The 27223-nt window shown below is 38.8% G+C and overlaps 1 protein-coding gene across 1 annotated transcript in view; it reads right to left on the minus strand.

Moving 5' to 3' along the window:
* LOC140229700 (NXPE family member 2-like) overlaps nucleotides 1–27223 on the minus strand; it is a 47139-nt gene that overhangs the window by 19859 nt on the left and 57 nt on the right. The window lies entirely within an intron of this gene.

Here is a 27223-nt window from a genome sequence, read left to right on the forward strand (position 1 = left end):
AGATCGCTTTAATTCAATTCTAAAAACGCAAAAGCTCCGCGAGCGGGAGGGGGAATCCCCCTTCCCCTAAGCTCTACCTCACTAGACTTTATACACATACACAGATGGTGCACATTCGGAATAAGAGCTAAATTCCGTGATTTTAACACTTCGATGAAAAAGTATTGCACCAAAAATTTGCACCAGATCGCTGAATTTGAAAACGCAAAATCACCTTCGTGTGGGAGGGGATATGCCCCTATCTACACCCTCGTGTGCATGCTTTTTCTGTTTGATTGCTGAACTGCAGACAACGTTCATGATATTCAGTGTAAGAATTAATACAAGAAGATTATTTAAATGATATACCATTTTATAGGCAAATTGTTCAATAATAATCTACACTAAAATATACTGCAACCTTAAACAAGTGGGACTGTTTCAACTCGTTAAAGCACGCAAAAACATGCATCAAATTGCACCATTTGCAACATCAAAATGCAAAAAGTTCTCACCGTGAGAGGGGGACACCCCCCTCCCACACCCTCCCCTCCCCCTTCGCTCGCTCCGCTCGCTCGGGTTCAGTCGCGTTCATGATATTCAGTGAAAAGAATCAACACAAGAAGTGTATTTAAATTGTATCATTTTATAGGCAAATTGTTCAATAATAATCTACATCAAAATATACTGCTACCTTAAACAAGTGGGACTGTTTCTCGTCGATAAAACGCGCAAAAACATGCATCAAATTGCACCATTTACAACATCAAAATGCAAAAAGTTCTTACCGTGGGAGGGGTGGGGGGGACACCCCCTCCCCTCCCCTCGTTCGCTCCGCTCGCTCGGGTTCAGTCGCGTTCATGATATTCAGTGAAAAGAATTAACACAAGAAGTGTATTTAAATTGTACCATTTTATAAGCAAATTGTTCAATAATAATCTACATCAAAATATACTGCTACCTTAAACAAGTGGGACTGTTTCTCGTCGATAAAACGCGCAAAAACATGCATCAAATTGCACCATTTACAACATCAAAATGCAAAAAGTTCTTACCGTGGGAGGGGGGACACCCCCCTCCCCTCCCCCCTCGCTCGCTCCGCTCGCTCGGGTTCAGTCGCGTTCATGATATTCAGTGAAAAGAATTAACACAAGAAGTGTATTTAAATTGTACCATTTTATAAGTAAATTGTTTAATAATAATCTACATCAAAATATACTGCTACCTTAAACAAGTGGGACTGTTTCTCGTCGATAAAACGCGCAAAAACATGCATCAAATTCCACCATTTACAACATCAAAATGCAAAAAGTTCTTACCGTGGGAGGGGGGACACCCCCCTCCCACACCCTCCCCTCCCCCCTCGCTCACTCCGCTCGCTCGGGCTCGGTCGCTTCGCTCCCTCGCAGACTAACCGCCCCCCCCCCCCCGATCAAATCCTGGCTACGCCGTTGACTTAAGGTGAGTAACGTTTGGTAACGTGTACATTGTTTATAAAGAACGTATAAATTTTCATAAGTTTTGTAGTTGTGTTGTGGTTCCCCACTTTGAAGGTGCCCGCTCGCTGGTCAGACGCTGTATTCGCATAGCGTATAAACAACGTCTGGTCGGGCTAAGTTTGAGGTAACAAAAATGATGTCAAGTAGCAAAACTCAACGCGATCGACATTTTCGCTTTGTGTTCGCTTTGTTGTTGTGCACCATCCTGGTACAGCCCTGTCGCGGTTTTGCAGCCATTGGGCTGTGTATTACTGTACCAATATGATTAATACCTAAAAAGATACCCATGGCGTTGTGGAACAGACTATTACGCTACAACAGAGTATCGTAGATCTACTCTCTTTGCGAGGACAACAACAACTAAGTCTACCGTATATCTTGGCCTGATTAAGGTTTTGAGGTTCTTTTTGAAAGCATCAAATTCGATGCTAGATTCGATGCTATAATTCGACGTTAGATTCTATCTTTAATTTTTGGGAATTCATGCTTCGCCGCACGACTCGCAGATCTCTGGTTCAACCAGGGAGGTGTAAGAAAAGGAGAGACAACTCCTGCTCTCCTTTGAAGGATGCGCGGCACCGCCGAGAAGTTATGCGCTTAACTACAGGTGGAAATCAGGTGCTTTGACAAAAGAGAGCATCAATAATCGGGACTAGCGCTCTCATATCTAGAAATACTTGCCCCTACTGCATTTCGCTCTCTCTCTTTCAATGTGATGGCAACAATGAATTTGTGTACCTTGAATTGGAGCAGCGAATCAAAATGCAGTGTAAAACTGACAATTTTAACAGCAAATAGTTTAAAAGCACGCTGGAGCACGCTTTAGCAGAGTACTTTATTTGAAAGATCAAAATATCCCAGATTAAAGGATAGAAAACTAACATGCGGAAATGTGCGCATTATAGAAAAATATTAGGTTTTTAAGCGGGCCTAATTTTCATTTTATTTCGATTTGCGCATTACGAAGAAACCAGAAATACATGTTTATAATATTGAATTCTTTCCTAAACTACTCTTAATCAATTTGAGTATTCGATTTAAAATTTTATGGGGAAATAATGCTTGTAATTCAAAAAAAGGTGAAATGCGTTTTTCGTCTCCGAACTTCGCCTTGCAACTAAAGCGGTGTAGAGCATGACTTCAAAGCGTATAGTTGAATGCTATACATCCCATCGTAACGCTTTGAACCCAAACATGTGTTTGCATGAATTACGAGGGAGTTGTCTCTCCTTTTCTTACACCTCCCTGCTGTTACTCACCCCCACCACGTAGGCCACATCATTGATATATCAGCTCACTGATGCGTAGAACACTAGTGTGTAGGATAGATCTTTGCTCACGCACGATCACCAATAAGGTAGCATGCATGAAGCGCGTACGGGAGTGCACTGTAGTGCTATTGAAGTCACCTCATGAAGTTTCAACCAGAGCCTCTCAGGCATGGGCGTAAATCGGGGGGGGGGGGGGGGAGGGGGGTGAATCCCCCCTGAAATGGAGGAGGGGGATGGCCTGTACAATCACCCCCCCCCCCGAAATTTGGAAAAAAAATGGAGGAAGCAAAAATGTGATTTTATCAATTTTGGCATATCATGGCATATTGCATGACGTTCGTACGCCCACCGTCAGAGAGGTAACAGAGCTGAACAGTATTCTTGTAGAACGATGTATATATAATTTTCTCAAGCGCTCGCTCGCTTCGCTCGCTCGCGAAGAAATTAATATCGACATAAGGTATGGTCCAGACGTTGACAATGTCAAATAGTATAGGCCTACATGTAAACATGACGTGAGCAACTCGGGACCATCCGCAAATAATGTATGAATACAACAAACAAATAGTAACAAAAAAGCTATACAGCCATAATTGACCCCCCCCCCTCCATTTCCTGAATCATTCCTGAAACGATGATGACTCTGATGACTCAGTCAGGATACATCTGTGGACATACACAGGGATGATCAGGAGCGTCCATTCTATTTATCTATTCCCGAGATGAGGACAAATCTCGAAATTTCTTTATGGAAGATTGTCCAAATACCGCCAGAACTATATGCACCAGATCGTTGAATTGCAATCATAAACATGCAAAAGCTCCACTACTTGGTCCCTTTGTCACTTTGTTCAATTTTGAGATTGACGTATTTCCTAATATTTCATCAAAGAGTGTGCAGCAGAGTTTTCACTTAAAAGAATTCCCTCATTATGCAGAGGCGTCGAAGGGGGGGGGGGGGGGGAGGTTCCCCCATATAAGTACTAGAGACAAACATATCATTTTGCTCCTCCTCGTGTAACTCCCGAGGTGTGGAAATTTCTTACTTTTTTGATAGAAAACTGTCTAAAATATTTCACCCAAAGATGGCTAAATTTCAATTCTGAAAATACAAAAACTCCCTCGCGGGAGAGGGTGATAGGCCTATACCCCCTTCCATATCCTTCCCGTTCAGTCCTTTCTACACTATTAGATTGACAGATTTCCAAAAGTTTCATCTAAAGTCTGCATCAGGTCTGTTACTTCAAAAAAAAAATGCAAAAGTTCCGTGGGTGGGAGGAGATATCTAGGTACTTTCAATTAAACGGTGTGTACAGTTCTGGTCGAGGTGAGGATTTAGCTTTTAACGTTTTGCGAGATATTCAGAAACCACTCTATGAGATGTCAAAGAGCATGCAGTTCTAAGGGGTATCAAAAGTTTATTTTGAAAATGAAAAAAAAAAAAATTATCTCGCGTGGGAGGGGGATACCTCCTCCCCCTTTGGGTCCTCTGTCTTAACCCCTCCCATCTTCTCTGATTGACAAATTTCCAGATATTCCAACAAAAGTGTGCACCAGATTGTTGAATTTCAGTTCTAAAACTGAAAAAAACTCCATCGAATATAGGAGAGGTATCTTGCCACCCTCCAATTTGCTTGGTCCCTTCTGTAGACTTAGTACACTTTGGGGAATGACAATTCCCGAATTTTCCACAAAAAGTGTGCTTCAGATCGCTTTATTTCAATTCTCATAACGCAAAAGCTCCGTCGAGCAGGAGGGGGAATCCCCCTCCCACTAACTCCCCCTAAGATCTACCTCACTAGACTTTGTACATACACAGAGATGATGCACACTCGGAATAAGAGCTAAATTCCTTGATTTTAACACTTTCCTGAAAAAGCCCTATTTATTCCAATATTACTTTTTTTTTGGCACCAAAAGTTTGCACTAGATCGCTGAATTTCAATTCTGAAAATCCAAAATCACCTTCGTGTGGGAAGAGAAATTCCCCTTATCTACACCCTCGTGTGCTTGCTTTTTCTGTTTGATTGCTTAACAGACAGCGCTCATGATATTCATTGTAAGAATCTTAATGCAATAAGTTTATTTGAATAATACAATTTTATAGGCAAATTGTTCAATCTACATCAAAATATATTGCTACCTTAAACAAGTGGGACTGTTTCAAATCGATAAAACACGCAAAAACATGCATAAAATTGCACCATTTACAACATCAAAATGCAAAAAGTTCTCACCGTGGGAGGGGGACATCCCCCTCCCCCCCCCCCCCCCCCCCGTCGCTCGCTCCGCTCGCTCGTGCTTGGTCGCGTTCATGATATTCAGTGTCATAATTAATTTAGTTTAAATGATACGGCTGGCCACGAACGGATCAGGGTGGTCACCTCTGTGGGGTGACTATTATGTGCTCAGGAAGGAAAACCTAAGAAAAACCATGCTGTAGGATTTGCGACCACAGTGATTATGAAGCAACAGAAAATCCATGATGGCACAACGAAACAACACTAGAGTTAGAGTCCCTAATAACCTATCTTCCGACACAGGGATCGCTTGACAGCAATCAAATGAAGTTTTGTCCTTAAATCCACCTGGAAGGGGCAGGACTAATGATGGTGCCTGTAGGAGGAGGAACCTTGTAAACTGTAAATCTACAACCTTGGTGTCTACGATGAACGTGCGAACCATTAGAGAAATATGTAACAAGGAAGAACTCGCTGCAAATTTTATGGAGCACAACATAGACACACTGGGGTTACAGGAGCATCGGATTGTACATGACGAGTCAGTCAAGTATGATGACATGCTTCATGCTTGGCTGCACGCTCATAACAACATCAGCTACTAAAAACAAGGCTGGAGCAGCAACAGGTGGAGTGGGCATTATGCTGAACTCCAAAGCGAGGAGATCACTATCCAACGTACTGGCACATACTGACAAAAATCCTAATTGCCAACTTCCAGGGGAACCCAGCTGTGACGGTCATTGTCATTTATTGCCCAACAAATGTAACTCAAGAGGATATTGTGGAGGAGCATTATGACAACTTGAGGAGGGCAAATGATGCTATACCTGCCCACAACGTTCTCCTTATTGTCGGGGATTTCAATGCTAGGATTGGTACTGCGGATGCTATCTTCCCCTTTCACAAGGAAACCAACAGGAATGGACAATATCTTCTAGAGTTGGCCATGGAGAGGAACCTCATTATCACAAACACACAGTACCAGAAAAAGGAGGGCAAGCTGTGGACGTACATGAGCCCAGGTGGGAATAGGTACCAACTTGATTACATCTTGATAAGAAAGAAATGGAGAAACAGTGTTAAAGATGTGGAGGCATATAATACATTTGCAAGCGTTGGCTCCGACCATAGGATAGTATCAGCTCGTATAAAGCTATCGCTCAGGACCAGTAAGGCAGCACCTAAGAGGAAACAGTACGACTGGAGATGTCTTAGTACTGATGCCAACATTCAAAAGCAATATACGGTTGAAGTTAGAAACAGATTCGAAGGCCTTGAATTGTGAGATTGAAGATGAATCTGCGACTGACAGATATGAGAGGTTTATCAAGGCCAACCAGGAAGCGACAGAGAAAGTCATACCATTGAAGAAGAGAGCACATAAAGCCCGCTACTCAAATGATGTAAGAGTCACCACAGCGAGGGATGCAATCAGAAATGCATACCTGCAATATCAAAAATCAACAAGTGACAATGGCTACATGGCTTACATGGCTACATCCATGCAAACATACCATGTAAAAAGTCATGGTGAGGTTTCAAGGAAGTGTGTATGTGCGGGTGCACATGATAATTTAGTGTCCGTTTGTGCGTGCGTGTGTGTGTGTGTGTGTGTGTGTGTGTGATGGACGAATGTGTTTATTATGTCATTTTTTTGCGTATGTGTTTTTTAGCTGCGCGTGGGGAGGGATACCTAGTAAGCTGTTGCTGGCATAAACGTTGATATTGATTTTATCAGCAGCTTTGAATTTGATGAGTTTGTTAGGCAGATTTGTATAATTATGAATTCGGAGTGGAGCTTGCGTGCGGGCAGATGCTGCTTTTCTGCATACGGTCCATTATGTCTTATTTATCAACATTGGGAAATCGTTTCATCAGGAAGGAATGTGGTATCGGTTCGGGTGTGCGTCGGTATGTGGGAAGGGGGTTACATTTCGTTATTGCAACAGTTTGTTACTCTGAAGGCTCATTCGTCCGAAGGCTCATTATTCCGAAGGTTCGTTATTCCGAATTTCATTTTTGGATCAACGAACCTCTAGGTATAGGGAATTGTGTGTTTCGGATATTAAAATGAAGCCTCGGAAAAAATGAAATTTCGGAATAACGGAACCTTCGTGTGTGTGTGTGTGTGTGTGTGTGTGTGTATGTATTTGGGTTGGTGAATGTGGGTGTGGGATGATTTAGGTTTTGTTTAATCAGGGGTTGGTGGGTTGGGGATTGGATTTGAAGAAGGATAGTTATGAATGGTATGACAGGTGTTGGTAGGATTTAATATTTAGGATAGATGTAGGCCCTAGATTTGTTTCGGATGGGGAGGGGAGGGGGTGGTCGGGTTTTTTATGACTGATTTCATTCTAGATTCGTGTAATGTATTTGTGTGTGTGTGTGTGTTTTTTTTTATGTATATGCCCTTGTAAGTAAGAAGGTGTTACATGATCCAAACCAATGTATTCAAGGAATATAGGTTTGGTAGGGCCCTACATGTCAAAACTTTCTCGTGAAGAAATTGTTAGTAGGATTGGTCTATAATCGAGTTATCTATGTTGAAGTGAGATTATTTGTGGTATAAATTGACAAATGGATTTGTTTCTGTTTCGAATTGCCATTTGTAACTTTTTATTTCATGTTACACCCAGAATGAGTCGATTTATGAATGATTTGAATGAAATCAATGATTATCAAGGAAAAAAGTGTTGAGTTGGTTTATTTGCATTATGAGGATTTGTTTGAGTGTTTGTTGGTGTTTGTTTGTATTACGTATGTATTAGCGGTGTGCAATGGCAGTTCGTTTGTGCTAAAATCAACTAACGATTGACAATTTTTTTTTACGGCGTGTGGAAATTATTCGCTCATGCATAAAGCATGCCAAACCTATTCTGGGACAAAGAATAGTGGTATGGACGTTCTAGTTTATAAGACTGATGGAAGAAAATGACTGCAGTAAAAGATGAACAAAGACAAATAACATTTGGGGAGGGTACCTCCCTCGTATGTATTTTCTCTCGGTCTCTCTCTCGCCTAGCCTGCCTCACCGCTGATATTGGTTCACACACCCATACTATTTTTAGATCAACGCTGGTGTGAATTTTTTAAACACGTGCTCATACACTCTGAAGGCGTTTGTATTGCCACAGTAGCGCCGCTATATTCCACATACACACGTAAGCATACAGGCACACGTATACACACAGACAAACAAACCACTACCACTATGACCACCACACATGCACAGTTTCTACATATTGTATTATTATACTCCAAACACACACACATACACACATTTACACACACACACAGACACACACACACAACAATAAATCATACTCATCACATATCATGCAGCTCACAATACACACACACACACACACACACCCACACACACACACCCACACACACACACACACACACATACGCATAACTTACCAGTCATACTCATCCCACCAAAGCTTAACACCGGAGGAACCACCCCGAGCCCGGGGCGACAATCTGTGACGGGGCGACAATCCGTGTCGCAACAATTTTTTTTTGCCAACACGGATTGTCGCCTTCGAGGTCAAAAACTGGGAACTGCACAAGCGTCACGGATTGTCGCCAGGCGACAATCCGTGTAGGGGGCGACAATCCGTGCCGCCAGCGCTCGTCACGGATTGTCGCCCCGAGCAGGAGGCGACAATCCGTGTAGGGGCGACAATCCGTGTCGTAACAGCGTGTGTGTTGTACAGCGGAAGACAGGCTAATGTTTTTGTTTTGCTTTTAAATAGTGATCTGCACCGTTATTGCTGGTGTAATCCCATTAATTTAGAATTTTTGTAAGCTGTTCTCCAACATAAAAACCTATAACAGGTGGTGGTAATTTTATGAAGCATGAAAGCAAATTACATCACGCATTCTAAACCTAAATGGCGAATATTATCACCATGATTAAATATCGGTGATACTCCTCGCATTCATTATGTCTGTGCATCGTGCATTTATATATCTATCAAATGCACTGAAGTCTTCTTTTTTATTTCTCATATACCAAATCCAATTTTTAAAACTCCACAGCTGTCATTACGGGAAACAAGTACAATACATGATAAATATTGTCGATCCACATGAGGACTTATCAAACGCAAAATAACGTGACAACCCTGGCTAAGTGGGAAATTCGATACTGATTCAAGATTGTTTACATACATAATGTAGACATTCGCATGAGATACTGCACGGAGAAACATGGGAAAGAGTAACATCAAAGTTTACGAACCATTCAAGTGTTTGATAATAATTATCATCTTAAATCAGAAGCATAAATAATTATTACGTGCGAACGTGTAAAGTTAAATGCCATATCTAACTTCTTACTGTTCAAGTGTTAGTAGGCTCTATTAGGCTTTTTTAATCAACGCGAAGAAAAACAAAATGTCTTCATATTGCCCCCTCCCCCTCCCCCTCCCCCCCCCCCACAGAGAAAAGAAAATATGATAACAGCGTGATCGAGACGAAGAAAGATTTTTGCAAATGATTGTCCCTATAGGTCTTCTCGTAAACAAAACATTTAAGATAAGAATCACGACGTTTCTCTTTCCATTCAAAGATTATTTCATACAATCCTGTAAAGATAAACCTTTGGCTACCTCTGTCAATTACTAATTTATGGAGAATGATATTATATTTACGTGCCTTAGTATTTGCGAAGTTTATTCTAAAAGTTGTTTATTAACCACTGACAAAGTTACAAAATAACAGACTTTACGATTTGTCGTGGTTTTATCAAACGTACAGACCTGTATAACCATGGACGCTTTTAAAGTGAAATTAGTTTTTTTTTTTCCATTTAGACGTCACAAACATGATGTATACACTCTAATGGTTTTGTCTTCCAGTAAGCCTGTCATAGGCTTGCCCAAAGAGGGGTTATCACCCTTGTCTAGAAAACTCTCCCTTTCTACTATTCTATATGGCAAGCTCTTTCCCCATTATAGTTTTCTGCTGGTCGTTTACGGATCCCCAATCAGCTTGGAAACTTGTAGTTAATGTAGACGGATTGCTGTAAATTACAATGAATACAGAAGGGCCACAGCTTAAAGGTCTCTTTTGGTTGAGACTTAACTTCAGGTTTTTATCATTTTTTGGTCAGATAGTGAGAAACCTCTTATGAGTTTATGAAAGAGCATGTAATTCCATGAGGAGTTCAATGTATATTTGATGAAAATTGATTTTGAAATGGCTGAAATATCCAAAACAGAGTGATCCTAGTAAAGTGTGGGACCCACATTTTATTATGATCGTTTTGTTTTACTTTGTTTTTGGATGTTTCAGCTATTCCAAACCCGATATTCATAAATTAAATTTGAATTCCTCTTAAAATGGCATGCTCTGTACTATTTCATAAGTGTTTTGTTGGAATCTCACAAAAAAGTTAAACCCCAATTTTCATCTCCACCAATACTGTAGCATCCCTTTAAGCGTAGCTTTGCATGCAGCCCTCGTACACAATACACGTAAATAACAAATAGGAAAAATAGTGGGGAGTCAAGTCAACTATGAATGTAATAACTTTTAACTTTAAACATATTACGGACCACTGCATACATCATTGCTGATAATTACTTAATTATCCTACCTATAGCTTACCTTCTTCTTTAATGACATAGATATGTTTTTGCTGGCCATTCGTTTGTGTTCCTTTTAGAAACTTTTGAAAATAATTTTCACTTTTTCCTACTCTCTCAGAGTAACAGAAACAAATTTCGGAAACATCTCGAAAAGGCTTTCATTGGCGTGAAAACCTTTATGTGATAATAATTATGCCAATAAAAAGTTGACAGTTTACAATAATGCACCTACCATTTGGAATGAGGTACCAGGTAAACTCGCGTATAGTTTAGTTGCTTGTATTTATTTAAAATGAGATGATTTTAGTAACCACTCACACTAAATCATTCGCAATGTGGTAGCTCTACTACACATCGAAACCGACCGCGTAGTTTTGGCGTACAGAACCTTACGCAATGCACTGCGCGCAGAGCACGTAAAAATGTATTGGCTTTCACCGTTGATTAGGATGTGTGGGGAAAACGCGAAAATTCACTGTTCATTAATGGTTTTAATCAGGACAAAATTTCGAATTTATTTTTAACAGAATCGTTATGTGATGTCAATGCATTTTCTAACAAGCTTCGTACAACACGGTGTTCAATACAACTCGGTTTGTGTGCCTTGCCAACACAATTTAAAGCAGCGGTCTCGATCTAAAAAAAGGAGCGGCACCGCGGGGAGCTGAAAAGAGGGCACTCAAGTTCGACGGCGATATTTTTGCACTGAAACTTCGAATTGAAAAGGGGACAACAGCATTTGATAGTGCTGGATTTTCTCAATCACGAAGGTCAAGTTTTTACATGAATTTCAGTGTTAAATATTCTCATCAGGCAAATAGAAATTAGGCGGTCGATGAGTAGTAGGACCAACCATACAGTGTACTGAAATGTGGTTATCTCATCATTCCGACATCAAGTTGCTCTCAATGGAATACATCCTGTAGGCAAAATGTGTGGGTGCATAATGAACCAATTAACGCTTCGGAAGATATTGCTAAAATCTCGACGATTCAGCAGACAGATCCAGTTCTTGAAAGCATCGGCCACACACACGCAAGTGGAATACAGCTGTATATAGACAAAACTTAACCAACTACTATATCACGTATGCATGTGTGGTAGTTTCGACTCGTGCATGCAGCGATACTCCTATAGCATTTTGCTTACTGTATATAACACGTAATTTTGCTTATGATCGGTCATAAGTATAATGATTGGTCATTAGCACTGTCAATTGCTTTCCCGTTGCGATGGTGGCCGGGAGAGATTTCATCGTTTTATTCACTTCGGTACTTGAGATGAGGGTGATTTATCAAACGGGAATAAGTGTCCGCCTCATTACTTTATATAGCAAACAAATCACAATGAATTTGTTCTAGCATTAGTCAGTATTATAACTGTTAGAGGAATTTATGGGCCCACACTCGGTACCTTACTATAATGACAGAGAAAATTATACCAAAGCGATTGATGCCAAGTGTCACACAGTAGGTATCTTTCTTGACTACTCCAAGGCCTTTGACACAATCAACCATGAAATAATATTACACAAATTACAACACTATGGGATTCGTGGAAGGGCCTATAGGAGTGGTTTAGAAGTTACCTTACTGGAAGAACTCAATTTGTCAGTTTGAATGGCCGTGCGTCCAGCTCACAGCCTAACTTGTGGTTTTTTTTTTTTGTCCTGTACAGTTTATTCTTTATATGAATGATTTTCACAGTTCGTCCTCTTTGTTCTATTTTCTACTTTTTGCCGATGACACCAGCATTTTTTATTCCAATCGAAACCCTCATGTTTTACTGAATACCATTGATACTGAATTGAAGTCAGTATCTAAGTGGATTCAGGCTAATAAATTGTCACTGAATTTGATTAAGACAAAATTTATGGTTTTTAGCAATATAATCAATATTTTACCGAGCAAGTTGCTCGTAAACGATGTGGAATTGAATCAGGTTGAACAAATAAAATTCCTTGGTCTTTATATTGATTGTAAGTCGACATGGAAAGTTCATGTTGATTCTCTGCGTAAATTATTATAAAAAAATGTAAGTGTCATGTACAAGTTAAAACAGTATTTTCGTAAGTATTTTCTGCATTCATTGTATTCTACTCTTTTATTGCCTTATTTAGGTTATGGAATCCTGGCATGGGGAAACTGCTGTACAACTAGACTTAATTCTTTATTATTGATACAGAAAAGAGCTATACAGATAATTAACTTCGCTACATTTCTGGAACACACTATAATGCCTTATTCTTTTCCAGTAGAACACTTAAGATCCAGGATTTATATTATTTCAATATCGGATCTATGTATCAGTTAAACTCAGGTGGTCTCCCTGATTTGTTTTCTTTGATGTTTTTTAAAAATACTGAAGTTCATTCTCACCCTACTAGACAAAAAGATTCTTTTCATCTTTCTCCTGTACGGACCGCATCTGCTTTAAAAATAATAACTACTACAGGATCAAAATTTTGGAATGATTTGGATAGGGAAATAATAAAATCTTAGTCTCTTAATTCATTTAATCATAAACTTAAACTATTTTTTTTTTCTGAATACATACTTATATCTATTCTTCAATCCTCCTCGACATTCTCTGTTCATACTTCGTATTACTGTCATTATCGATTATGTAACATCTGCCTCGCTCGTGATTTCTTATTATCTCCTGAACCTCCTTTGTGCATATTTTATATTTCTGCTATTGTACGCTGTATCTGACTTGTTACCTCTCTCGGTTGATCACGCAGCTCTCAAGAAGTCTTGTGCCGCGGACATTGTTTTCTTTGTCTTTTCTTTGTCTTTTTTATTCTTCGACGTTTATATTTCCCCAATTCACAAATTGTCATTCCTTCAATTGTATATGTCAAGTAAGAATTGATCTCACATCCGCATCTGGGAATCTACACCATACAAGCAATGCTTCTATGTAGATTCCTCATATTTCACATGTTAAATTGTCTTATAAGCTATAATTGACAATTCATCCTTGCTTTTGTATTGTTATGTTTATGGTTCATGTACACTGCAAAAAGTCTGGTGCTAAATATGAAACACCGAGCTGGAGTTAAATTTCCGGTGCTCATTCATGGTGTTAGATTAACATCTCCGGGTGTCATTTCAAAATTTAAAATTGTTTTTTGAATAGTTTCTTAGTTACTGCACTTCTTTTTAATTTTGAACTTCAACAAGACGATAAAGAAATTTCCGATAAAGTACTTGATTATTGAAAAATGTGTAAACACATTTACACCACAGTAACACCAGTTGGTGTGGTCCCCTATTGAAGCTGGACGGGTGTTATACCATTGAAATTAACACCACCAATATCAAATCAACACCATGTGGTGTCATTATTGAATTAACTCTAGCGCAGTGTCAAAAATATCGCCAGCCACAGTGTCAAATTAACACCACGAAGTGCTAGGTGAACACTTTTTATTACCGTCACAATACATTTTCTACACCTGTGGGTGCGGTCCTCTATTGAAGTTAGATCGATGTTAGATTTAACATCCATGGTGTTAAATCTAACACCGATCTTTTGACAGTGTATTTGTTGAAATGTGGAATATGGAACAATAAAGACAAACAAAACCTTCCAGACAGTCCAATCGGCTTTCTGCTGTGTTTACTGTTCCAAAGGTACCTTGCAGGTAATCCTAATTGGGTTGTAGGTATGTGTAATGTCACTATCATGACTATAATTGGAAGAGCCACGAGAACACGAACCCCAATACTCCATTGTTTTCCCTATACTCCTCTCAAGAGTAGTATGGGTACACAATGCCAAGTAGAGTGCTCCATTGATCTGCGCATTGAACAAGTACGGCTACACGATACCACCCGCTGGCTTAAGCATGAAAATTGACGACGGATGAAAGATTGCATCGTATCTTCCATTTCATTATACAGCATGTCCCCCCCCCCCAAAAAAAAAAAAAACAAACAAAACAAACAAACAAACAAACAGATTTTCGCATTGATAACACCCAATATGATGAATCTGTCTAAATGCTACTTTAAGGTCTTAAAATATAACATCTTAGTTCTATTTTGCAGAAAACCCCATTCAATTTGGTTGAGCGGTCACAGAGGAATGTCGATTGTTGTAAAGCATGTCATGAGTCTGATTCTTCCGTGAATGAGCACTTCGATGCTCTTGTGTGTGGAGACAATGATAATAATAATAATAATAATAATGATAATAATAATGATAATAATAATAATAGTAGTAATAACAATAACAATAATAATAATAATAATAATACATACAATTTCTATAGCGCCGTTCTCCAATAGATAAAACTTAATTGGAGGGAAGAGATTCCTGACACCCTCTACAAAATTCCTCATTTCTCTTTGCCCACTGAAGCAAATCGAATGGGGTTTTCTGTATGATGTGGGGTATGAGTTATAGTTTCATACCCTTAATTTGTATTTAGATTGATTCACTATTTTTAAAGATATTGCGGAGCTCCCGTTGTATTTATTTTTTTGACATACGGTATAAATGCACAAAAAGAGTCTTCTCATCATGTTGTCACATTGAGAAACTTGTCCCATCTGTTGAATATCATTGAGGTGTAACTACTTATATCCCGATTATTTTCAATTTATCTATGCTTTGTTATCTACAGGAATTGAGATTTATGATATCATGTGGTTTTTCCTATCATAAGCTTATGTACAGGCATAAGCATATTCAGATATTATTAAAAGCTATACACGCTCCAATCAATGAAATCAATGACTCGCGTGTGAGCCTTTAGCTATGTGAAAAAGAAATGAACTGTTACGTAGCATGATTTACACAAGTATTGCTTTTCAGTAATTGATTTCATTTACTTTAAAGATAAGTAAGCTTCCACTGTAGTCAACAGTAATGGCGATTATTCCGTTTATGCACGAATAATGTTAATGCGAATCTGCGCCTCATTCACTAATGTTCTAATGTGTAGCATCCCATCCGAGAAAATTCACAAATGCACAAGCGTGCGTTGCTTCATTAATAAGATCTGTGTTTACATACGTGGTGTATGCATATTTTCTAATGTGTAGTAAAATATCCCATGCGCCAACACAAATTTTTCCGATGGGGCGGAGAGGCGGATAGAAGTTGTTCAAAAATCTAATGTTAACTATAATACGTTGTTTATATTTGCTTGACTGTTAAAGTTTTTACTATTTCCAGTTTATAGAGGTAAGCAATATTCTCAGAGAAAATAAAATGAAATTCTCTCTTTCCTTAATGGAGGTTAAAATGTAGAATTTGTAACAGTTATAGACCCTGTCTCCCCTACATCTCAGTATGTACGCTATCTTTTAAACATAGGAGAACTGTTATGGACAAATTTTAATTTCGGCATTAATTCAGAAAAAAAAAAGTGAATTTCAATTTCGCGAGTGGAGATTGCGTAGCAAGCTCCACTTGCAGATTTCAGGACCAGATTAAAACAGTCCATATATATATTTGAAACATATTAAAACAATGTATCTTTTGCGTATTTTTTGCTATATTTTATTCTATATTTTGTTTGTTTTTCATACTCTCAATTAGTCTTGTCGCTGCTTTACACAACGACATCATACAGATGGCCGATGGCTATATAATAATGTATGGAGACACTATCTCAATCAAACATGGCTGTGCACTTTTTTGCTTGCTCTCGGAGAATCGCCGTCATGAGGAATGGCAAATATAAGCGCTTGCATCACTGAAAGACAGTATGGTTTGAAAGCGCATATTATAAGAGGCCTGAGACACATTCACGTCTCTATATGAATGCATTTTACCTGTCTTATGACCGAAAATAGTCGCGGAGAATATAGAGGAAAGGGTGAATAAATGGGCATGTTTCTTCCGACTACAAGCAAAGGAAAGTGCCGGCTGCTCTTGGGTAGAAAACAGTGTGGCAGCATTTCAAAAACTGGCACTGAAATTCGATGCAATTCTCTTCTTATGACAGCAGTTTGCTTCTTGTCATTGCTGTTCGAAAGACACACAGGATTATTGCACTGCACAGTAACAAAAATGAAGGAAGTTTACTTACGTTTTGAAATATCCAGCATCGATCCCGAAGAAGTAGACACATACAAAATCACACGTGAGATTTCCTGATAGTAATCGCCATGTTGTGAATGTGCGAGGTAGAAGACGAAACAGCATATTTTTAATTCTTTTCTCCGTGCACCTAAATAGTACGGTGCATGTCTTCAACCAACCCACCTTGTGGAAATGAATCCGACATCCGGAAACGAGACGCTGTGCAGTGCCAACGCGGGTACTGTAAATGGTGTACGGGAACGTAGCGGTTTGCTCGCACTGCGCAGACTGAGTGAAAATGAGCTTCCTGTACGTGTTTTAAAGGGCTCACACCTGTAAATGAAATTCCCTTCACAAATTCCTACCAAAGATAATAAATGAAGAAAAAATTAATTAAAAATCAATAATGCAGTTTGGCAAAAAACTGAATAGATGTAGATATTGAGTATGAATTCCTCTACAAAGTGCAATTTGCTTGAAACGTGAAAGCTTTTCTCATGGACTTTGAGGGAACTATGTTTCATTGGGTGCATGTACAGAAAATAGGTGATTTTTTGAGTGAAAAGAACTCATAGTTTGGCTTTGCGGACCCTTGGACAGAGTTTGAGCCGAAGAACCCGTCTTGGAAATTTGATGGATGAAACGGTATATCTCACTTATCCAGGTTAGTGAAGATGAAACACCTCATTTCTCCCAGCTATTGTACAGAATGTTTTAAATTTTGAATTTGAACACGCGTCTCTATGGGAAATTATTTACTTGTGTGAGCCCTATAATAGAGTATTCATGTAATGCACACAGGTCAATGGGAAGTATTCCTCCCATACAAGCTCTGCTGGTTTATATTGATCTATTGCGTCAAATCCCTTCCTCCCTCCCCTTCTCCGCCCCTCCCCTACCCCCTCCACCACACCTCCTCTACATATGGAAAGGTTGTCTCTTTTAATACACACAGAACACGCGCGCGCGCACCCTGTGTTATAACCTATGGAGACGCACAAGCAAAACCCGACTTACTGTCATTAATGGAAAAATATCATAGAGTAAGTAATGTCCGTGGACTTGTGGCTAGCGGTTTTCTAGTCTTATGACATTTTTCTGTAGAATACTAAAATTAGAAGATAAATGGACTTCTAATAACGTCGGACTGGCTGCTCAAAAACAGCTTTGTGAGTTCACTTCAGAATAACTGCCCCATAAGATTGTACACACTTCCTGAAGTATTCGCCGTGTGATGCAGTGATACCTCCCTATTTGAAAGGCTGTATCTCCGCAACCGAATGGCACATGAAGCTGTGGCTTCTACCATATTACGCGCCAAAAAATTCTCTATCATATATGTCAAACTCATTGTGATTGGATTGTAGGTCTTGTCGGAATTGGCAAAAAAACTGAGAAGGTCCCGTCCTCAATCCAATCACAATCAGCGACTCAGAGAAGCTCATTATCATATGAAACATGACGTCACTGTTTATTCGTGGCTGCATTTGGACGAGTTATGATTTTATATACCGTGAGTTATAACGTAAATTGGATATGTATTTCTCATTTCTAAGTTTCCTGAAGTCAGCGGTGAACCCTTGTATTAACTGACCACCTACTGTACCAGTTATGACTTTATATGTTGCTGAGAAGATATAGAAAACAGGAATTTTCTTCTTCGATGATGTTCGATGATCATATCTTTCTCGGCAAGCACATATACGCAGAGTGCACCATTGTGTAATGGGGGTGAACGTGCCCAGGTAACCGCGAGTGGAGCATGAAGCACAGTGCAGTGCAGTGCCGGTGGAACTTGCGGTGGTCAACATTCCAACATGATTGTGAATCTACACTACATCAGCTTTCAGTTTCTATTTGTGCATCTTTTAGAGTGTACTTGGCTTTTGCTATTAATTTACTGAAGTTGCTGCACATGACCAGAAAGCGACTGTCAGCAATATAAGATTGATACCTCAGTCAGTGTGTGCGTATATGTGTGTGTGTGTGTGTGAGTGTGTGGTCAGTTAAAAAGCAGATAATGTAAACAATTTCATGAAAAGCATGTAATTCATGTTGTCAATGTAGATTTAACCCATATAATGCTATGTTTATGACTGCCCCTATGTTGTTTCTGCAGCATTTTACCCATATTCGACAATGGACCAGTCCGTATCACTGCTGTGTGCAGGACGTGTGTGGCAGACCTTGTAGGCTCATGAATAATTCAAAGCGTGCACCTTGGCGTTTTGTGTGTGCAGGCAGCGCGCACTCTCAGCTGTAGAATGATTTTAGTAGACTTTTGGCCAAAAACCTTTCCATATGCCCCCCCCCCCCCTCTGCTTGACTACAATTTCTTTTCTTATTATGTTTTTGTGGTACTAGATCTTAATACATAACGGTCATGAGCATCACACAACTTTGAATGATTGTGGTATTTTAATGTATTTCTTTGTTTGGGCTACACTGAAACAGCTCAAAATACATCAAGTTAATATGTTTGATAAAACAAAATCTTTTACGGTACTTTGTAGGCAATAAGGTAATGACGACACCCCCTTAATCAAGGATAACTATCTGCATCTATGTATTCATCTTGCGAAGAACTAATTAACGGTGCAAGATTTATTTTTGAAAAAAAAAACCCAAAGAGCATCATTTTCAAACGTGTCCTTTTGAGAAACTTTGCAACCCTTCAGTGTGCAATTTCTCATACGATGAAGGGGCAAATATCATCAAAAACACATTATGATGTTGAAAACTCAATTAAGAAATATGACCTCTACCATAGAGTATGCACGCAATGCACACAAGTTTATGGGAAGTATTCACCCCATACAAGTTCTGCCTGTTTATGTTGATCTATTGTGTCATATCCCTTCCTACCCCTTTTTATCCCATCCCCTACCCCCCTCCTCTATCCCCCTAACTCTGCTTGACTACAATTTGTTTTCTTATCATGTTCTTGTGGTACTAGATCTTAGTACATAGCAGTCATCAGCATCACACAACTTTGAATGATTGTGGTATTTTAATGTATTTCTTTGTTTGGGCTACCAATGTGCTTGATAGAACAAAGTCTTTTACAGTATTTTGTAGGCAATAAAGGTAATGATGACACCCCCGACATCCCGAAACAAAGCAAGGTGCAGTGCCAACGCGGGTACTGTAAATAGTGTACGGGAACGTAGCGGTTTGCTCGCACATGCATACTCTATAGTAGAGTGAGTCAATTGAGCTGCAAGCAACCTCTTGCGAGAGAACATGCATGCCGATATACAAGCCCCCCCCCCCCCCCCGCAAGAACAGTCGCTGACTCCAATACTTCGAAGCAAGGTAATTTTTAAGGCTCACACGGGTAAATAATTCCCTATAGAGACGTGTGTTAAAATTCAAAATGCAAAATGTTTTGTAAAATAGCTGGGAGAAATGAGGTGTTTCATCTTCACTAACCTGGATAAGTGAGATATACCCTTTCATCCATCAAATTTCCAAGACGGGTTCTTCGGCTCAAACTCTGTCCAAGGGTCCGCAAAGCCAGACTACGAGTTCTTTTCACTCAAAAAAAAAAAAAAAAAAATCACGTATTTTTCGTACATGCACCCAATGAAATATAGTCCCTTCAAATTCCATGAGAAAAGCTTTCATCTTCAAACCAAAATGCAGTTTGTAGAGGAATTCATACTCAATATGATAAAGGGACAGACCTTGGCTTTTTGGAGGTCGATTCGCGCTCATCATTATGACACTGTAATTTCCCATCGAAATAAATTGACTATTGACGAATAGAGTTTGATAAAATTAAGAAATGTTAGGTGTGATTTTTCTTTCTTATTGTACGCGAAACAATCGCAGTAGCATAAATCCCATATACAACATGTACAGGAAATGAGATAACGTCTCATGATAAGTCTACCGCCAAGGTTTCCCCACAAATCTTCCATGAATTTAAATGACACTTTGACTAAAGATTTAGAAAAAAAAATCATGTGTTCATCGTATCAAACTTTTGTACTATTGCAATATCCTACTAATGATGACTTGTAAAGAAGATAGTAAGCAAATAATTACCGTTGGTGTAGGTGATGGGACAAACTATCACTTCCGAGGCGATCTGGATGTAGCTATCTTTCCGAAGCGCAGCTGAGGAAAGATAGGGTACACATTTAGATTGCCAAGGAAGTGATAGTTTGTCTCATTGCCTGAAACTAAAAGGGTCCTAGATATTCCCATTTTATTCCTCATCTGAAATCGTTTTAGCTGTCTTTAGGTACTGAGTATCCTTAGGACTTTAGGCTACATAGTTTACTGCAGTACTTTAGACGTATGCGCGTAGAGTGGTGACAAAACAAAGAATTTGCTCCGCGCACCGCACGGCACCGAATTAAAAGTGCGTTGCACTGTGGACTAGATAGTCCACAGTGCAACGTACTTTTATTTCGCGTGTACTCATCTCGCGTTAGGACTGCATGAACTGTAGAGATCAGCGAAACAAAAGGGACTATCAATATAAAGTGTAACGAACTTTTCTTCTCAGGTGATGTGATGTGATGTGATGCTTAATCACGTGATCAGCTCTTGACCAATCCTATAGCAAGATTCTTAGTATGTGGAATATATTATTTTATGATGAATTGATAGTAGTGGGTCGATGACATCATTTCCTTTTTTAGCTTGTATGTCATATTTGTTGCAACGATCAATATTCGGTGAAAACTTATCAGATTTTCAAAACTTCCTTATTGTAAGTCCGATTTTCATTTCTTTTTTGTACAGATTTGTTTGGACGATTTATTAGCCATTCCACCTAGACATCGAATAAAATTGCATTTTAGTGATGTTAGCATAGGGCCCTACTACATGTAGTATCATGAATATTAACACTTTTGTTAATATAGATAAACCTACAACAAATACTGTATATCACTCTAGTTTTCCTACTCAAGGAATGTATAAATATCGACATAATCATATCAATATTGTATGTTACAATCTCGCAACAAAATTATGTTAGTGTGCGCATATCCTCTTCTCGCGCATTTTGCTTAATCTGCCCCTTATATCAAACATAAAGCAGTCCGTGAAACATAGGCCTATGAAAAGCAATGCTAGAAAATTCAAATATACATTACATTGATTTCCTTTTTTTTTCCTTGCTTGTTTGTTTGTTTGTTTGTTTGCCGGGCGATTTCCCGTATCATGACTAACGTTATTCGTTGAATGAATGATTCAAACTACACTTTCACCAGTTTCATTTTCAACCCATTATGAATTTAAGCACCGTATATATCGGCATTCGACCGAGAGGAAAACTACAATTTTGCAAAAGCGATGAAAATGAAACATTGTCCTCAATTTCTCGAGTACTTGTCATTTTTGACAAAAAACCTCTCTCTTTTATACTCTCAATTCGGGATGTTGGAGATTTAAAGGCATTTTTTACCATTTGCAGATGTCACAAAAAGCCCAGCTTTTGTGCTTCAAACTGGTTCTAAAATGTCAGGGATGGAAACAACCAATTCAAGAAATCTTAATTATTAACAATCAATGTTAAGCATTGCTAAATATACAAAATGTGAATGAGAGTTATATTTAAAAAAATCTACAATAAACCGTCTACAGTTGTGTTGTTGTTGTTTTTTAAGAAAAATAGTTATATCTCCTTGCTTTAGGCTTTATTGCAAAATTTGTATGTGGAAGGATGTTTTGTGATACAACTAACCTTTATATGCATCAAATGTGATAACTCGAATATTTTTCAAACCACTGCTCCCAAAGGTAAACAATTCCTTTAATATCGCTCACAAAAGAGGTGCTAACGTAAAGTATACGTATTTCCTGAAACCGGAGAAATTCCCATAATATGGCCGAGCACAGCCTATATATAGGCATAACGTTTTATGCGTTCTGTTGCCATATGACATGCAGTCACTCTACACCAGTCCGCCATGCACGTTTATGAATTTAACCCCCCCTGCTGCGGCTATATATTTTTATAATGGATCCAGCTTCATGGAGACATTACATTCTCATCATCACTACATTAAAGAGACATTGGACCTTATTGAGACAATTTGTGTCTCCTTAAAGGGGTAGTATAAATTAAGGTCAGATGGCGGACTTCAGGTTTCCAGTTTTGTGTGTGTGTGTGTGTGTGTGTGTGTGGTTTTTTTTTTTTGTGAGATGATGAGAGACCTCATAATCTCACAAACTTGGTTTTGAAATTGCTGAAATATCCAAAAGTCCCCAAAACAAAGCAATCCTAATAAAATGTGGGACCCACTTTTTACTCTATTTTCATATTTTAGCCATTTCAAAACTGATTTTCATCAAATGAACTTTGAATTCCTCTTAGAAAAATTGCATGCTCTTTAAAATGTCAGACGTGGTTTGTAACTATCTCGCAAAAAGTTAAAAACTGAATCACCATCCCAACCAAAACTACACCATCCCTTTCTCGTTTTCAACGAAATTATAGCCCATCAATCTATGCTTTACTGCCGAAATCATAACCCTGCGTAATCCGAACATCATGACAGATACATAAATCTCAATTATGTACAAAACTTAATGTACATTATAGATAAAATTTTATATCATAATGCATGATTCTCATGAAATTCTACATGCATTCAGGGTTTAAATGGGAATAATACAGAAAGAGATATGATCTATAAATAGGCGTATTATTGTGATAGTGTGAGGATTAGTGAATAAAGTTAACCTGCCTGATGGTACCTATGTGTTCGATGTTAATCATGGTTAAATGCATTATTTACCACTTACAGATGAAACAAAAACTCAGCTTTAGTGCTTCAAAATAGTTCTAAAATGTGACTTAGGGATAGAAACAGCCAATGAAAAAATGTTAATGAGTATATAAATAATCAGCGTGAAGTATTGTTGAATAAACAAAATGTGAACAATAATTGAAGGAAAATTGTCTTACAGGATACCTCCATTTCAGAGGAAACCAGAACTGCCGTCATTTAGAATACCTCCTTCATTTCACAGTAAATTAGTTTTATTGCCGTCTTACAGGATACCACCATTTCACAGAAAAATAGTACCACCGTCTTACGGGATACCCCTATTTTACAGGAAACTAGTACCACCGTCTTACAGGATACTTCCATTTTACCGTCTTACAGGATACTTCCATTTCACAAGACGCCTGTACCACCGTCTTATATGATATCTCCATTTCACAGGAAACTATTATCACCGTCTTACAGTATACCTCCTTCATTTTACAAGACACATGTACCACCGTCTTACAGGATACCATTATTTCACAGAAAACAAGTACCACCGTTTTACAGGATACCTCGATTTCTAGCAGACCAGTACCACCGTCTTACAAGATACCTCACAGGAAACTAGTATCACCTTCTTACAGGATACCTCCATTTTACAAGACACCTGTATCACCGTCTTATAGGATACCTCCATTTCACACGAAGCCATACAGTATAAAACTGTCTTACTCTTACAGGATCCCTCCGTTTCACAGGAAACTAGTGTCACCTTCTTATAGGATACCTCCATTTTACAAGGCACCTGTACCACCGACTTAAAGAATACCTATATTTCACATTAAACCAGTACCACCGTCTTAAGCAGTATGCCTCTCACATTTCACAGGACACCAATACCACAGTCTCAGAGGACATCTCTATTTCACAGGAAACCGGTACATTGATACCACCTTCTTACAGGATACCTCCATTTCACAAGACACCTGTATCACCGTCTTATAGGATACCTCCATTTCACACGAAGCCATGCAGTATGAAACTGTCTTACTCTTACAGGATCCCTCCGTTTCACAGGAAACTAGTGTCGCCTTCTTATAGGATACCTCCATTTTACAAGACACCTGTACCACCGACTTAAAGGATACCTATATTTCACATTAAACCAGTACCACCGTTTTACAGTATGCCTCACAGGACACCTATACCACCGTCTTAAAGGATACCTATATTTCACATTAAACCAGTACCACCTTCTTACAGTATGCCTCCTACATTTCACAGGACACCTATACCACAGTCTCAGAGGATATCTCTATTTCACATCAAACCAGCGCCACCGTTTTACAGTATGCCCCTACATTTCACAGGACACCTATACCACAGTCTTAGAGGATATCTCTATTTCACAGGAAACTGGTACACTGTACCACCGTCTTACAGGATACCTCCATTTCACAAGCCACCTGTACCACCGTCTTAGAGGACACCTCCATTTCACAGGGACTCGGTACTACCGTTTTGTCGTCTCTTATTTTTGTCGGTAAGGAGTTTCAGAGAAGAGATGCTGAGAAGGCTCAGATGCCACTGTGTTCTGGTTTTAATCGATTGCACATACTTTCTATTATAAGAGGCATTGTGGAGAGGAGTGCAGACTACGAGATGGGGTGTAGTTTTGAATTTAAGTTCTGTGATGTGCCATGGAGAAAATTACAACACGTCATGAGTGTGTTAAAGATAAATGCTTTTCTCAACTGGAAACCATGGAAATTTGCACAAGATTGGCGTTCATGAGTCTCTTCAGCGAGCAACTGTGATGAGCCTTGCCGCTGTACTGATCCTGGATTACCTGAAATCTATCCATCTCCATTATATGATATGATATAAAACAGTGCAATTATCAACATGGGACATTGGACATTGATTCCCTGTCCAAATGTTGAATAGGTGCAGCTGATTGACAGGTCTTGGTAACATCATCCGACATTGATAGATATGTCCATAAAAAACTTGTACAAATTTTACTTGCTGATGAAATATGTACACTATCCACACATACACCATGAATATTTTGAGGAGTGGGAGCAAATGACGTGAAATGAAATACCTCAGCCCTAGACGCACTAATGATTAACTTATTCTGAATTGCTCAGGTAACTATATCTTTGATACAGTAATTGATTTGCTCTACTACAATCCCTCTGTCGTTAGCAGGGAATGTCAAATACACAAATACACAGAGAGAAAAAAAGAAAAAGAGGAAAGAGTGGGTACCATGGCATTGAACAGATAAATCCATTCTCGATCTTAAAGGGATCTTATAGTTTTGGTTGAGACCTGGCTTTAGGTTTCTAACTTTTTTTTTGAGATAATGAGAAACCTCTTATGCAATTATGAATGAGCGTGTAAATCCGAGAGGATATCAACATCTATTTGATTAAAATTGGTTTTGAAATGGCTGAGATTTAAAAAAAACAAAGCGATTCTAATAAAAGGTGGGACCAAACGTATATTAGGATCACTTTATTCTACTTTGTTTCGGATATATAAGCCATTTCAAAACAGATTTTCATGAAATACACTTTGAATTTCCGTAAGAATGGTACGGTTTGTAACATTTCATAAGTGATTTCTTAGCATCTCGAAAAAAAAAAAAAAAGATTGAGAGCTCAATCCTCATCTCCACCAATACTATACCATCCCTTTAACATGACATCAACCATACAGATAATGACAAAAGCCAATTGTGAAAACATCCACCTGATTCAAACCACCTCGAATAAGTGAGTCAATATGATAATAATGATCAACTGTGTATAATGCCTAAGTAAAATCGAGCAATACCAAAACAGCCTACTCACGCTGGCCTCGTGACAAAATAACATATCCTCGTCAGTGCCGTTTCCACACTGTGGTACTGACGGGACGGGACGGGACATGTAAGGCGTGTTATCTGATAGATATTCCACAATTTGCATCATAGCTAGTCTCTCTATTACTTTTCGTTTAAATTTTCAGCAGACAGCAAGGCGACTGTTAAAATCTTCTCTTTGAATTCAAGCCTTTTCTTTTTAGTATAAGCTTTATTAGAGCTTATTTTTTAAATTGACATGACATAACTCCTGAAAATAAGCTATCTTGATTATCAAGGCAGTTGTTAGAGGCAGCACCTCACGGAGACCATATAAAGAACGTGTCTTGGTTGCTGGTGCTAATTTTTCTGTTTTTTTTTTTCAGGTTTGCTCAAAAAGGTATTGTACAATGACTTCCATTGCGGTGACAGTCAAGGACACATACAGGGGGACAGAATAGAAAAAAAAAAGGTAATCCTTTTAATGGCCATTGTGATCGAAGTTCAAGAGTCTGCATGGAACTATCAAAGTGGCATGAATATCAAGAAGATCATCAGTTTTGACTGTGGCTGTGAATCAGGAGTGTGTGTAAGTCAACATAGCACTTGAACACTGTCAGCTATCTCAGGACTCCGAAATGTTGACATTAAGGGTTCTGACACCCTCACAATTAAACAGGAGGAAATTTCCTTGCAGTGTTCTGAGACAAAATTTGCACCACATCTCGATGATAAATCACACATGTTGACTGACAAAAAGGTTTATCAATATTGAGAGCTACACGCTGAGAGGCAACCACTATCACATGACTATATATGGGTGTGCACACTCACAGTAGCGTATCATAATCAAATAGGATACAAACATTTAACGAGATACCACTATTCCAGAAGAGACCATCTCACGAGATACCATCATTTAATAGCATATCGCTATTTTGCAGGGCACCATCATTTCAAATGTTAAGCCTATATTAATTCTCAGTATGTCTCCATTTCACAGGACA

The sequence above is a fragment of the Diadema setosum genome, chromosome 6 (assembly GCF_964275005.1).
Source record: "Diadema setosum chromosome 6, eeDiaSeto1, whole genome shotgun sequence".
In the NCBI taxonomy this organism is placed as follows: domain Eukaryota; kingdom Metazoa; phylum Echinodermata; class Echinoidea; order Diadematoida; family Diadematidae; genus Diadema; species Diadema setosum.